Raw genomic sequence first — 16,160 nt, forward strand, 5'->3', positions numbered from 1 at the left:
AGAGGAGGTTTCTATTTGTGAAAGTTCTGCCGGCTGTAATGCTGAACATGGATGTAGGAGAGCAAAACAGTGGCAGCAGGGAGACCGTGTAAGAGATCACAGTAGTGAGTCCTGTTGGAGACAAGGAGACAAGTGAGAATTTGGGTTATGCATAACATCAGGAGTTGAACAAAATTAAAAAAACTGGTGTTGGGTGAGAGTTTAAATGTGTAGACTATGGGGAGGGTAGAGCTCAGTAGTAGAGCATATGCTTAGCATGCACGAGATCATGGGTTCAATCCCCAGTACCTCTGTTAAATAAAAAATAATAAGTAAATAAATAAACCTAATTACCTTTCCCCCAACCCTCCCCCCAGAAAGTGTAGACTATGAACAAAGCAAGGTCACATGACATAAGAGCCAACTAAAAACAAAAGGTAGATCGCTCCATAGGCTTGAGGGGACCGGGTCATATGGCTGCCCTCAGTGCCCAGGGGCCCACCTGAGGCTCTGCTGCTGAAGTGGGAGAACCCCTCCTCCACTTTTGGTCACATTTCAATGTCACCTGGACATCAAAACATGAGGCTTGTGCCCTGATGTTTCAACTTCTTAGGGACTACAGCTCTTTTAGCATCTTTAGAAGCCCCTCTGTCCTGAGCACTCAGATCAACACTTCCCTTCTGAGAGCCCCTTCCCCTGGCTCGGGCAAACATTCACACTCCTTCTGGAACCAACTCTTATACAAGTGGAGCCCCAGGACCGACTCCTGTAGAGCCCCTACTTGTACTACCCCACTCCCAGGGCCACACATACCTAAACAGCCCAGTGATGGACCTGGCTGGGTTCAAGCCAAGACGGCTGCAGCAGTGGTATTTTAAATCTCCCTAGTTAATCTCCCCTAACACATCAAAATATTAGGACCTTATTAGCAAAACTGACTTGGATAATCTAAGCTTGAAATAAATACTTAACCAGCAATACCCCTAATCTGAGCTTTCTGTTGGGCTTTTGAACATTTTCCTCCAATTTTGAAAAACAGACAAGCTAAGTAACGACAAACAAGTCATGCTGTTATAGTCTCTAGGCTACATACGAGCACTAGACTGAGTGCCGAGACTGCCAGATGTCAGTCCTCAGAGGTTGTGTCTCTCTTCCCACCCAAGTTCACTGTACTCAACGTTTTCCAATTTCTCAGCCAGCACTAATAGAAGGATTATAATTCAATAGTTTTAGATTATTTAGGTTTAGGTTATTAGGAATTAATTCACCTACTCTTCTAGTCAAGGGTCTGTTGGTTGCTAGAACCAAAAACTTATACCTTTGAAAAAACTAATCCTGGGTTAGAGGAAGGGCAAGGATCAAGTCTGCCCTCTCCTCTTCTCTTTCTCAACACCACTCGCTTGTGTGTGTGTGTGTGTGTGTGTGTGTGTGTGTGTGTGTGTGTTCTGCATCTCCTCCATTCCTCTCTCACTCTCTTTTCTCGCCAGCTTCCTCTGCTTAGTCAGTGTCTCCACTGCCTCATATCTTAGACATGCATGTGGCCCACTATGGCCCCCCAACCTACGTTCTTTATAACTTGCCAGAACTCCTACCTCCACCTCTTTAACCATCCTAAACTCCCCAGAGAAGAATCTGATGGGCCAGCTCCTATATTCAAGCCAGGACACAAGTCAGGTCACTGACCAGACCATGAATTAGCTGCCTTTGGACCTGAAGTCTATCTCTGATTACAGAGGTTAGAACCAGGGGGCTCAGGGTCACAAAGTTTATGATGTGATCACTCCAGTCCCACTGGATCTAGGGACAACAGTCCCCAACAAGAGGGAGTGGATGAGCTGATACCCTAAAATGTCTTTTAGTACATCCTTCCCACTCTGGGACCCAGGGGCCCAGTCATAACTATTTGGTTCCTATGCTGCTACCCCGGTGTCCTTGCTAGCAATGAAACCCAGGACAAAGTACTCCATGGGTGTCCCTCCCCTAGCATCCACCTGATCCTGAGTCACCATCCTCCTCCTCTTCCTCACCTTTATTCCTTCAATTGTCTTAGTCCAGAGTTAGAGAAGTGCTTCTCACCTGCTAATGGACATACTCATGAACTGGGGATTTTGTTAAAATGCATATTCTTATTGTCAGTCAGTCTGGGGTGGGACCTGAGATTTTGCATTTCTGACAAGCTTCCATGGAGCACCAAAACTTCTGCTCCGAGGACCTCACTTGGAGTAGCAAGGCATCTCCTTGTATAGAACTCAGCCTGTTTCCAGCTCTGTACGTCTAACTGGGTTTTGTCCTTTATTTGTGGTTTGGGAGGCCCCAGCCCTGGCACAGTAGGAGCATCACGCTGAACATGCAAATTATGTGGCAGCTGGAACCTGAGGTTCAAGAGACTTGAAATAAACTGTTCTTTAGATGTAAGGGGGTGGAGGAAATTATATTTCTTAGAATTCTAGAACTCCAAAAAGAGACCAGACCATGACCCTGGGGAAGCTCCAGTTAGAGTCACCCCTGACCTTTGTGTTCTTCAGCTGGTGCCCATTCTCAGGGAAGCCTGGGGAGAGTGATAAGGAAGGACAATGATAATTTAACAAGAGTGCCCTCAACATCGTGGTTCAAACAACTGCTGCAAAACTTACTGATGATTTTACGAAGGAAATCATGATGAAGATTATTATAAGACCGCCTAAACTTTTTTGTATGGACAGAATTGATTTCACTTATATTTTCATGTTTCAGTTGTAGCTTCCAATGTTTAAAATACACTTATTGGTATTATCAGGCATACCCTGTACCCCTAGTTCTCCAAATTGAGCAATAATACGGAGCAGAAATGACCAGAGCCCACAGTTCCAACATTTCTTAGCAAACTTACATAAAGAAGCGAGAAATGTGTGCTATGGCTAATGATGTCAGAACAGATGGGAGCAGTCAGGAACTGACATGCAAAGGTTAAGCAACAGCATGGGAGAGGACTGTCCAGGGAAATACTAAGAAATCTTATTTAGAGTATCCCCAAGCTGACTCTGATGTCCATCTCCATGCGGAATTCTGGAATTCCTCTTGTGACTTAACCCAGGTGTGTAGTCATGTGGGTCACTCCATCATGGACTTTACATGATGACGGGCTTTGCGTGATGACTCTGAAGCAGAGCGGGACCCTGTAGGATCCTTCATTTCTTTGTAAGAAATAGATTTCATTCCGCCTCCTTGACCTTCCATGAGTTCCAAAGGGCAGGTTCAAATAGTTGCCAATCAGGGAAGGAAGAAGGTGCAGAGACCAGGGAGGAAGAGTCAGGAAACCTTGGGGCAGGGACCTGGTTCCTCAAAGAATATACATAACAATATTTTTGAGTCCTTCTGCAGGAATTAGGGCCCCCACTCAGTTGGAGGATGGCAACTTCAGGTTGAACACAAGATTCCTGGAGCACCGCCTTGTTACCTCAGCACCAGCCAATGGGAAGAAAGTCACACACCTTGCAGCCCTCACCCTAAGTTTTGCCTACAAAAACCTTTCCTCCCAGAACCATGAGGGAGTTGGGGTTTTTCAAGTGTGTGAGACACCCATCCTCCTTGCTTGGCCCTGCAATAAAACTTTATCTTCTCCAAACTCTGTTGTTTTGGTTTGTTTGGCCTCACGGTGCTTTTTTTTTCATTTTTCAGTTTTATTCGGTAGAATTGTTACAGTTTGACTGCACATATACAATATATTGCCTGTAAATACATATACACAATATACTGCACATATTTTTAAAATTTACATATATGTACAGTTCATTATTTCTAAGAATGTTTAGAGCTTTAGCTTTTTAAACTTACATAGTTATCAAAGGAATAAGGCCAACCACAAAATAAGAATTAATTCAAAAAGATACATCTACCCTGCTATTAACAGTAACATTCTTTATAATTGCCAAGATATGGAAGCATCCTAAGTGCACATCAATAGATGAATGGATAAAGATGTTTCTTTTATTTCTTAAGTGGTCTGTTCTGTATTTGCCTTTGAAATCTTCTGTTACTTTGGTTTGGTGCATAAGTATTGTTTCGCAATGACCTATGGTCTTATCTGACCAAGTGTTTTGAACATTTTTGACAAGCTTCCCAAATATCACATTTTAATTAAAGATTTTCTGGAACTCCAGTTAACTTTGGGATGCCTCAGAGGGCCACTGGAACATCCAAAAGAGAGATTTTAAACTAATGAGTTTCAGTTGGTTTGTTAAATTACATGGGAAATAGTGTAAAATGAGTAATAAATCTTCTTAGGTTATGTTGTATGGGAAAATGTTATTAATATAGATATTCTAGAAATTATGTGATACTCCTAAAAATCTGATTATGTCCTGGTAAAATGCTGTCAGTTGTAATTCTAATTATTATCTTAAAATGTTGTATGCTACAACAGATAACAAAGTTTCATGTCAATTGCTTTGTAATCAGATTTTTAAGTGTGCCTTAAGTCTTTTGTCATTCATAGACAGTTATGGTTTTACTCTGATGCCTTTGAAAAATCTTCAGGAAGATTTATGAAAGGACTTTTTGACAAGAACAACTTTCTGACAACTTTTAAATCATACTCCTGAACTGGGTAAGAAATTTTAAAAGTCTAACGGAAACTCAGATTTCATAAAACTGTTAACAAAAAAAGGGATAGTTACATGGGACTGAGTAAACTGATGAATATGGTTATTATGTTCAGTTCTGTCTGAAATATTACTGGCTTTTCACCTGTGTTTTTCCCTAAAGCTACTCATGACTTAGACTAATTTGGTAAATTACATCTCTGTGGGTAGAATTGAGACATTTTTCTTTTCTCTCTGCCTGGTCCCTCCAGAAACTGGAGACTCTTGGGTTCTGAGCAGCCTTACCAGATGAATGGGAAAGACTGTCTCCTGGCATGTGCAGGAATCTTGATATTTGGGGGGCCTCTAGAAGAGAGAAAGCTACTGGGGCAATATCTGATAGTAGGCATTTGGCATGGATTTCCTGGCCTTGAGGGGCCTTTTGGGAGTTCAGTCTGAGAATTCCAGCACAGCCAGTTTGGAGGTGCCTATACAGTCAATTGACCAGACTTATTTTGTAAACAAATTAGTCTTGATTTGGTTGTGTTTGGAGATGAGGTTAGTTTTAGAGAGAAGTATTATGTTTCAGTAGATATTAAATTCTAGTTCCTTTAATTGATGTTTGTGTTTATGACAGTTATTGGGTTAGCCACACTTTGCCCAGATGTTCAGGAGGAAAAGAAAATTATCTAGTGGAGTTATCACAGAGTGTAACTATTCATAACGTATCCCTGCTTGCTTTAAGTCTGCTGCTAAAAGCACGTGTACAATACTTGTGACCATTGGATATAATCGATAAAATGCATAACCTACAAAATTACCCTACCTCTGAGCCTGTTCATGATATCTGATTAGTTTTCCCCCAACATGGATAACTAGGCAAATATAAAGGAGGCCTAGCAACACGATCTGTACCTGGGACAAGCAGCTAAAACACCCTGACACCAAGGGACAGATATTTTGATCATCAATGCTTTCTACTGAAATATTTGCAATCAGAAGGGGAAATGATGGGAAAATATGCACATATTGAAGTATGGGGAAGGCATTCTGTTACCTCAGTACCAAGGAAGGAATCAGAAAAAAGTCACACACCCTGCAGCCCTCACCCCAAGATTTGGCCTATAAAAACTTTTCCCCCAATACCATCAGGGAGTTTTTCGGTTCTTCGAGCGTGAAGCGCCCATCCTCCTTCCTTGGCCCTGCAGTAAACCTATCTCTGCTCCAAACTCCAATGTTTCAGTTTGTTTAGCCTCACTGTGCATCGGGCACAGGAACTCTTGTTTGGTAACAAATCCATCGTGGACTTTTCCACTTGGCTTACCGAATAGAACCTCATGTTACCTAATCTGTCTACGAATGCCATCTACCAGTGTCACTCCATTTGAGTTTACTAGAAGAAGTTTTTCTTTTTTCTTTTTTTTTTTTTCCCCTGGACTTTAGTTACCAAACAGATGGAACTTTCCCAAGTTTGAAACACTAAGAGCCCAGGTCAGTGCATCCCAACTAAAAGGTGCCTGGTGTTTCTTCCTCTCCTTAGATTATTTTGCTTGTGAGAGTCTGGAGTTCCCAGGGGATCTAAGTGCTGGTGGGAACAAAAGCAAACAAGATGCCTTTACAAACATTCCCTGTTCTTTTGACCTTCGAGGGACCTGCTAGGAAATGGAAAGGCTTGCTCTGCTTCCTGAGAAAACTATAGCAAAAGGAATTTTCAGCTGGGTATTGTTTTTGGGAAGTGTTCAGATTTCTCTGAGCTGATTTTTCCCCCCTAACAGAACAGGAGTAAAGAAATCCAAAGATGATCTTAAAAATAGAGGCAGTGCTACCCTGTCTCCCCATGAGCTAAAGTGGTTAGGTTATGATAGTATATTTACTTAAGTAGGCCCTTTCTCTAGACAGGTTCAAAATTCTAAATGTTATGAGTATTTGATTTAAATTTAAAGAGCTTTCCTATAAATGAGGGGAAAGAAGAAAGAAGTTATTAGTACTTCTGAGTAAGATAGTGACTTAAGGGTAACATCTAATTCCGCACCCCTAAGGTAGTGACTTAAGGATAACACCTAATTCCACACCCCCAGTTCCCAAAAGAAAGGAAAAAAACAAAGTAAGAGAGCATCACTAATACAACTAGAAAAGGATATCATTGAAGAATTTCTCCTGGACTACAGCAGATAGACTGCATTGAAGGAAGAGCTCTAGGACACCTTGACCCTCCTTCCCCCACAGAAAGCGCAGTCCTGGAATAATTAATGGAGATCTGGATCCCACCAATTCTCCTAACTAGAAAGAACAGAAAATGAAAGATAAAACTTGGCCCTAGGTCATCAATCCACTTGCTCCTTCCTGGGTTAGTGGTCACAATAATAGGTTAGACTATACCTGAGATCTGGAGCCCCCAGGCTAGTCGCAAGGCCATCAAAGCAAGCTGGCCCAGGTACATCATCAGACATCTAGAATCACGGTTTCTGCCCATCAATTTAGAGCCCTGGAGCCTTGGAGCTCTTCCTTCTACCCTCAGGCTGAGGATCAAAGAGGCTTTCAAATAATAAAAGCCTCAAAGCTGCATCTGGGAGGGGACAGGAGAAGGGGGAGACAGTCATGGGATCCCAAGAAAATCATTGTACCCTGTTGCAGGGCCTTTTAGGATGTGTAGATAAATCTCTCAACTTTCAAAGGTTGAAAGGGAAGAAAAAAACATGGGACCCATGAAGACATCTTGTATCAGAAAGGAAAGGGGACATCACGCTCAAGAGGAAAACCGTGATGTTGTCTAAGGTGAACTGTAGTGCACTGAGGAGAAAAAGTTCATACTTGATGAGCTGAATATATAATTTCTCCCAGAGTGAAATGTTTTTAAGAACATAGCTTGCAGAGCATGACAGGCTTTGAAGAGTAAGCCTTCTAGACAGAGCCAAGATGGTCTGGTGAACAAAAAAGATCAAGAGATAAGAAAATGAACCAGAATTGGGAGGGGTTGGAGCAGATCAGAAGGGGCATGATGTGAGGAGAGCCTAAGAGAAGGGCTGGAAGTTCAACATCCTTGAGGGGAATGTAGGCCGTGAGCTGAGAAGCATGGGCTTCCTGACCCAGTAAGGAATGGGCATCTCTCTTAGCAACAGAAAACTCTAAACTAGTCTCCCTAGAACTGCGCTGTCCAGTATGGTAGCCACTAACCAGATGCATGGCTATTTACATTTAAATTAAATAAAAATAGAAATTCAGTGCCTCAGCCACACTAGCCACATTTCAAGGGCTGAATAGCCACATGTGCCTAGTGGCTTCCATATTGGACAGCTTAGATATAAAACATTTCCAGCATCACAGAAAATTCTACTGGGACAGCAGTGGTCTAGAAAATCCCTTAAGCTCTCCCACCCTATAGAAATTAAAACAAAGGAAGATAGTTCTTAGGGTAACTATGTTAGCCATGTGCAGAGATTGTAAACATTCCTCTTCCTGGCGGGATACAGGGAAATTCCTTTCCCTTAAACTTTTGCATTCAGTTGACTTTGGATGCTTAGGGATCTTTATCAGAATTCGTTTTAGGAAGGAAGACAGGAACTTTAAAAAAAAATTTCTAATGGACTAAGTCAGAGAGGATTATGTGCCAAGATTCTCTGCTACTTTCAATTTTTTCTTTTTTACTTCCAATTTTCAATCCTGTTTATTTGGAGATCCCAGGAATTGATTTGGTGGTTTTGCTTTCTGGGTCAACAGGGGTCACAGTATTTTCTCAGGCTCTCTGCTTACTAGTTACTTTTTCAGGGTGCCAAGAAGCTTGTTTCTTAGATAGATACTTGTTTCTTAGATTAGATACTGTGTTTAATCGATCAGCTTGACAAAGCTCAAAATGCTTAATAGCACATTTTATCCCTTATATGTTGATGTTGGAAGTAAATATAGATTGTTACAACCTCTAAAGGAGAGTGGTATGGTAATCTCTATCAAAATTACATCTGCCCTTTGACTCAGCAATTCCCCTTCACGAATTTATCCTACAAATATACCTCTGCAGCATAAAATGACATACGTGCCAGGTTATCCATTGCTGCAGTGTTTAGAAGCTTGGGAACAACCTAAATGTCCGTAAGTAGAGGCCCTGCTTAAATAAGTTATATCATCCATGTAACAGAATACGATGAAGCCATACAAAAGGATGGAAAACTCTTTATGTAGTAGTTGGGAAAGATTTCCAAGATGTATTGTTAGGTGAAAGAAACCTACCATTATCATTTGCATTTTTTTAAAAGGGTGGATGGAGTAGGGGAAGAATATGTATAATACTTACATGTGTAGAGGATATCTCCAGAAAGGGAGAGAAATGAGGAGCTCCTAGGGGGTGGGGGTGGGGAGGAGAGTTTAAATGTCTTGGGGTACCATTTGAGTGTTGTACCATGTGGACCAATTGTCTATTAAAATACATATTTTAAAAAAGAGAAAATTAAATTTTCCAAAGGGCTCCCTCACCTTAAATCTTTTTTTCACAATTTTGTTAACCAATGAATATGAGTTTAGAATTAGAAAAATGGCTTCTGTGTCTGGTAACGTGGCAACCACGGACTTTCCACTGAGAATTGCTAATTATCACAGGTATTAAAAGTGTCATCTTGAATGTATCTGTGAGCTGCCGAGGAAGCAGGAAATCCTAAAACTAGGAGCAGAGAAGAGCACTGAAGGCAGCTTTGGCCCTGAGGGTTTGGCCCTGGTGAACTTGGTTGATTTTGTGGCCTAGGGACAATCTCAGACCTGCAAAATGTAAGGATTTTTAGTGGAGAGCCCCTCACAAATGTGAGGTCCCAAAGGTGCACACCCTTGGGGTGAAGATGAATTAAAAATGCCACCCGCACTTCCAACAGACTACAAGGAAAATAACCTATCTTAAATCTTAGTGCTGAGAACAGTAGGGAACCCCTTCCCTAATCCCACTCCCAGGAAATCTTAAATCCAAGCCAGTTCTCACACAGGGTTGCAGCCTGCACTTAAAAAAACCTCAAGCTGATGATGTACAGTGGTCCTTGGCCGACAGTATTCTCCAATGCCTGACAGAAACAAGCACAGATCCTTTCTGAAAGAACACACCTCTACCTGTGGACTCAAACAATTTCTACAGATAAGTTAGAAGAAAATTGAGAAAATCAATAAACACAAAAAGAAACAAGGCATTGCAAATGGGAGCCCATGGAATATAAATGCAGAATCAGACTTGCAAAGACACCCAGTATTGACATTGTCAGAGGTAGGACATTCTAGAAATTAAAGAGGCCCTTAAAACTCTAAGTTGAGAGTGAGAGTTGTTGAAAAAGAAACAAACAGATCTCGTAGAAGGAAAATAGATTTACTTTATGCATATATCCACTCTAGTGGAAGAGTTTGTCCTGGTTAAAAAGCCTCTAAAGCATGTGAAGTGCCCACAAGAAACCTGTAAGTGGCAAGCATTGTTAGCGGCTTACACAACAGACTGAAGCTTTAATTGGGTATCAGGTGGTCCTAGCTTCAGGGGAGGCTGGCCTCCTCTCCAGCCCCAGGGGCTGAATCCTGATTGGTCAAACTCTAAGCCAATCACAGAGGTCTGGTCCCTTTGCCTGCAAGGGATAGGCAAGGATATGTGAAGCCATTCTAGGCATTAAGACGTCAGAGGAAGCCTGCTGGGGACTTGTGGGAAAATCTTTGCTCCTAAAAAGAGGTGAGTGGTGAGAAACAGTCCTTTTCTCACGCTAGTCACTGCTGTCTGCAGTGTGAAACACGGAGACATAGGAGCCATCTTAGGGCCATGAGGGGAGCTGGCTTACAATGACAGGCCAGTACATTGAAGATGAAATGCCAAGAACTTAAGTCCTCAATGACTCAATTTTGCTGGTAAATTAACCCACTATGATACTGCCTGACCTCAGAATTCTTGTTATGTGAGATATACCTTTCACTACTGTTTAAGCCATTAAAAAAAATTCTTTTCTTGGGGGAGGGAGGTAATTAGGTGTGTATATATATATATATATATATATATATATATATATATATATATATATATTATATATTATTAGGTTTGGGGGGCTAGTAATTAGGTTTATTTATTTGTTTATTTATTTTTAATGGAGGTAGGGGGGATTGAACCCAGGACCTCATGCATGCTAAGTATACACTCTACCACTGAGCTATACTCCTCCCCCACATTTAATCCATTTTGAGTTGAGCTTTCAGTGACTTGCATAAGGAAGCTTCTCGACTGACACACCTCGCTCTCACACTGCAAACACACGCCTGGGGCAGCAGGTCAAACCCAGACAAGGGCAGCAGGGACTAAATTCACAACCAGCTGGCAGCTCGCCTGAAAGCCTCCTCCCAGCTTTCAGAGGACAAGGGTCCAGGGGCAATGGGATGTGTTTTGGCACTTAGGACTGAAGAAGAGTACCTGTTTTACACCAAGAGTTCAGCTTTTGACGTCATTGATTTAGTTACTCATTACAAGTCTGTAGACACGAGGTAAGATATAAGGACAAACAGAGGAGTAGAACAAACACAGAGTGTCTTCTGCGTCCCCTCCCTCCCGTAGTCGCCAATCCCCTTTTTGGTGCCATACCCACCCTCCCTCTGCAGTTACTGGTCCTCCTCACTGACTCTTTCACAGGAGGTAGAATGATGTACCATCTGAGAGTTTGTGTATGGGCTGTATCCCACCTATTGTGGGCCTGGAAAATTAAGAAGTCAGACTGACTCTCAGCCCCATTCTGCTTTGGGGTGAACTCTTTCCTAGCCCTCTCCTTCTGCTCAACACCCCTGTTCTGAACCTAAAGGTGGGCCGGGATCAGAGTCCTCTACAGGAATTCACAGGTTCATTTGAAAGCCGTTTACTATAAAGGTACAAGAGGAGTTCATCATGCTCTATTTAAACCTCTGTTATCTTTCACATGCTATTTACTGTCCTTCCTCATTTGACAAGCTCGTACTCACTCTTCTAGACCAGCTTAAACATCATCTCCCCCAGGAAGCTACCATAATTCCCAATCTCCCTTCTCACCAGTACCCTTTCTTAACAAAGGGGTACTTAACAAAGGAGGTTGTCCATTTCTCCCCACTCTCAGCTCATCTCCCTTCACTTGGTATTGAAGATCTTTTGTTTGTATGTCTATTTCTCCCTCCGTGACTTACTCATCTTTGTATCTTTATACGTGACATATGGCAAGTCCTTGTTAAATGTTTATTAAAATGAAATGAGAAGGCTTGAAATAATGAAACCTTTTCTGGGACCATGATGTGCACTGTACAGTGGAGTGTCCCCTAGTCTCTACTCTGCTGTTGTCTGTAGAGCCACTTCCCCTGGCTGTGTGGACTCGAGGTAGTAGAACAGTAGAAACACGCCAAGGAAATATCTTTACTGAGATTGAACAGATTCTTTTAAAGTTGTTAGTTGGATCTCCTGGATTCCAGCCCCTCTAGGGCTCTCATGATGCTGCACAAGCTTGCAAACACATTTACCTCCTGATAAATCCAATTATCTGTGTTCTTTGGACTGAAACATTGCTGCTCAAATGTGAGTATGCATGTGACTGATAAAACAGTAATTTCAAAGATTCAAATAAGACCCCCCTACACTAGAAAATATAAAGAACTCTTAGAATCAACAATTTAAAAAACCCAAATACCCAGTTAAAAATGGGCAAAGGATCTGAACTGACATTTCTCCAAAAGAGATATACAAACAGCTAATAAGCACATGTAAAGGTGCCCAACATCATTAATCATCAGGGAAATGCAAGTCAAAACCACAGTGAGATAGTACTTCACACTCACTAGGATGGCCGTAATAGAAGAGACAGATAAAGACAAGTGTTGGTGAGGATGTAGAGAAATTGGAATTTTATACTGTTGGTGGGAATGTAAAATGATACAGCCACTTTGGCAACAAGTTTGGCATTCCTCCAAGGAGTAAACTTAGAGTTACCATACGAATGCCAGCAATTTCGCTCCTAGATATATACCACAGAGAAAGGAAAACATGTCCACACAAAAACTTGTACATGAATATTTATAGCAGCATTATTCATAACAGCTAAAAAGTGGAAAACAGCCCAAATATCCTTCAACTGATGAACAGATAAACAAAAGGTAGTATATGCATATAATGGCATATTTATTTGGCAATAACAAGGAATGAAGTACCCATTCATGCCACATGTTGAAAACAACATGAAACTACATATTATAGGATCCATTTATATGACATGTCCAGAACAGGCACATCCATAGAGACAGGAAGTAGAGTAGTGGTTGCCTAGGACTGAAGGGGTTGGGGTGGGAAGGGGAGAGTGACTGCTAATGGGCAAGGTGTTTCTTTTTTGGGTGATGACAATGATCTAACAGTTACGGTGATGATGGTTGCACAACTCCTGCATATAGTAAAACCATTGAATGGTATACTTTCTTTTTTTCTTTTTTTTTTGAACGAACTTGAGAATCCATTTTATTTATTTTTATTTTTAGGGGAGTGGTAAGTAGGTTTTTTTTTCATATACTTTTAATGGAGGTACTGGGGATTGAACCCAGGACCTCATGCATGCTAAGCACACTCTCTACCACTTGAGCTCTACCCTCCCCCTGAATTGTACACTTTAAATGAGTGAATTGCATGGCATATGAATTATATGTCAATAAAGCTACTTTACATTAGATGGATAGATAGATGATGGATGGATGGATAAATAGATAGATAGATAAACCGATAAACCGCAAACAGGTAGCAGTCAGCCTTCTTCCTGTTTCCACAGCAGGGATTTCTCTCCTGTTTGCCTTTAATCCGTTTATCTCCCTGTTGCCTGGAATCCACCCAGCCAGCAAACTCATGTTTGCTCTGTGGTAATCTCCCTAGGATGTGCCAGGCCTGGGGCCTGACTTTGCTCTGCAGTCCTTGCCAACTAGGTCGGTGTCAGGGAAGGCAAACAGCCCAGTCTGGCCCTGTGGCGGATGTGTGACAACAGGAGGGCATGAGAAGCAGTCAGAGCCCCTCCACAGGCTCCTTTGGGGAGGAACCTGCCATCCTTTCTCGGGTTGAAGCCTCCCCGTTGCTGAACCGGGAGGTAAAGCCTGATACCAGTGAGACTGGATGTAGGAAAGCCCTTCCCCCAGGCGGGGACAGGCTCTGGGGAGTCATTAACAGTGAAAAGAGGAGAACAAACACCAAACAAGCACTGCCCAGTGGGGACTGTGCTACTTGCTTTACATCCTGATCTCATTTAATTCTTCCCAAGAGAGCCTGTGAGGTGTGAAGGAGGGACTTTTTAAATCAGTTTTACAAATGATGTAACTCAAGTTCAAAGAAGTTAAGTAACTTGCCTAAAGTTGTATGGCTAGAAATATGTGAGCCAGATTCTACTCAAAAAAAAAAAAAAAAAAAAAAAAAAAAAGATTCCAAACAGCCTATCCACCCCACAGTGGTGGACTGGTTTAATTAATTGTGCTTCATTCATATAGTGGGACACTGCAGATGCTAAAAAGAATTAAGCATGCACTAAAACCTTCTGGAATGATCACCACGATGTATTTTTAAGTGAAAAATGCAAGGTGCAGAACGGTGTATGTAGCATTCCATCATTTGTGTACAAGAGGGAAGCAAAGAATACACAGATGTGTAATTGCTTGTTTCTGAATAAAATCTCTCTGAAAGGGCACCTAAGAGACTAGTGACATTGTTTGCTTCTGGGGAAGGTGCGGTTGTCAGGCTCCAAGACCCCCCAGATTCTTGCCTCCTGGTAGTCACATCCTGCACGGGCTACTTTGGGCTGACTCCTTAGTGATACCAACAGGACATTGCTGAAATGATGATCTGTGACTGCCAAGGCTAGGGCATAAGACCTTGTGGATTTTGTCTTGTTCACTCTTAAATATGGCATGAGAACACTTAAGCTGCCCTATGGAGAAATCTGGGTGGAGAGGAACGGAGGCCTCCTGCCAACAGCCATGGGAGTGACCCATCTTGGAAGAGGATCCCCAGACCCAAGTCAAGCTTTCAGATGACTGTGGCCCAGCTGACATTGGACCGCAGCTTTTTGAGAGACCCAGAGACAGAACTGCCAGCTAAGATGTGCCCAAATTCCTGACTCACTGCAAGTTTGTGATCTAATGAATATTTACTAATTTTTTAAGCTGCAAAGTTTGGGGTTAATTTATTATGCAACAGTAGGTCACGAATACAGATTTTGGTTAGGGGAGGGTGCTGCTAGAACAACTATCTAAACCTGTGGAAGTGGATTTGGAACAAGGCAGCGGGCAGAGCTGGGACTTTGAGGAGATTGTGTGAAAGCTCAAGTTACCTTGAATAGACCGTTCACGCAAGCCTAATGGCATTTGGAGAGAATGTGGCTTATAAGAAAATATTACTGGAAACTGGGGGAATGGGATCCAGGTAGGAGCTGGAGGGCTAGGGGGTGGGAAGGAGACTTTTCACTTTGAGTCTTTTGAATATTAATATAGTACCTCTATGAAAAAATAAACTGATAATATTTAAATTATTATTTAATAATTCTTAAAATGAGGCTTAGAATGTGATCTCTGTAATTGGAACTGGCTTCTAGGGCCTCCGGTCACTGCTGCTGCCCTCTTACCACTGTAACACACGGCCACCATGGCTCTAAATGGTCCAGTTTTCAGGAGGGCTGGAAAGGTCCGTGTGTCCCAGTGCCCTTCAGGGGACAGAAGGAGCTTTGGGATATTTGGACTGGTCTCTTAAGCATCTTTTCTTTCCTCTTTGTCATCTAGTTTTCTTTCTGGAAGATTTTCTTGGTTTTACTTCCACTTATGTTTGGACTCTTTTCTTTCTTCCATCATACAGTTAATTTTCAAGAACTTTTACTTGTTCACCAATCATTCCTTTTTTGGTGCTTCCTAATCTCATTGTACCATTGTAAGGTCTTCCCTTAACTAGCTGAGATTTTAATTAAAAATTTAAGTTGTTTTCCTCTTTTCTATATTGTGTTCATTTTCTCAGAGTTCTTTTTTCCTATTTTTTTCTCAGTTTGTTTTTTCTCCTTTATATCTGAAGTATCTCATAAATGTCTGGTGTGCACTGTTTCCCTGCTTATATTTAAGAATGAGGCATTAAAGGTTTCATTGGATTCTTACCTGGTAGGGGAAATACCATGATGACAAGTGTGGTTTTCCCAGGGCGAGGCTCATCCATTGCACTCTGGATATGCTGACCCTTGCGATTTCCCCAAATGTGGGAAACTGCACTGCATGATTTGTGGTAGTGGGGAAAATCACCTGATTTTCACCAATGTCCCCTCTGCAATATCCCCTTTGGTTTCTAGTTTCCTCTGCCCTGTTAGACCTTTCTTCACTCAACTTGCTTCTCCAAAACATCTTGAAATTTCTTATGTCTTCTCTCCTCTTTGTCCTAAGGGTTTTTGTTTTGTTTTTGTTTTTATTCCTTTACTAATGTTTTAGTTGTATCTCTGGAGGAAGATAAAATCTCTTGTAATCCATCTGCTCTGTTTAACCAGAAATGTGTGCTAGTTTTCCTAAAACACAGCACAGCCTCAACAAAACACACCTGTGTGTGAGATTCAGGCCATGGATCACGAGTTTCAACCAAGATACTACCAGTGTAGTATCTTGGGTCAAAGCTAGCTG

The 16,160-nt window shown here is 41.8% G+C and overlaps 1 non-coding gene across 1 annotated transcript; it reads left to right on the top strand.

The window, feature by feature from the left end:
* Positions 1–15,642: 15,642 nt before the first annotated feature.
* LOC116158028 (U1 spliceosomal RNA) lies at positions 15,643–15,805 on the top strand. The gene has a single exon (XR_004142258.1). It is a non-coding gene; the product is annotated as a U1 spliceosomal RNA (small nuclear RNA).
* Positions 15,806–16,160: the final 355 nt, after the last annotated feature.

Source organism: Camelus dromedarius, chromosome 16, assembly GCF_036321535.1.
Source record: "Camelus dromedarius isolate mCamDro1 chromosome 16, mCamDro1.pat, whole genome shotgun sequence".
Taxonomy (NCBI): Eukaryota; Metazoa; Chordata; class Mammalia; order Artiodactyla; family Camelidae; genus Camelus; species Camelus dromedarius.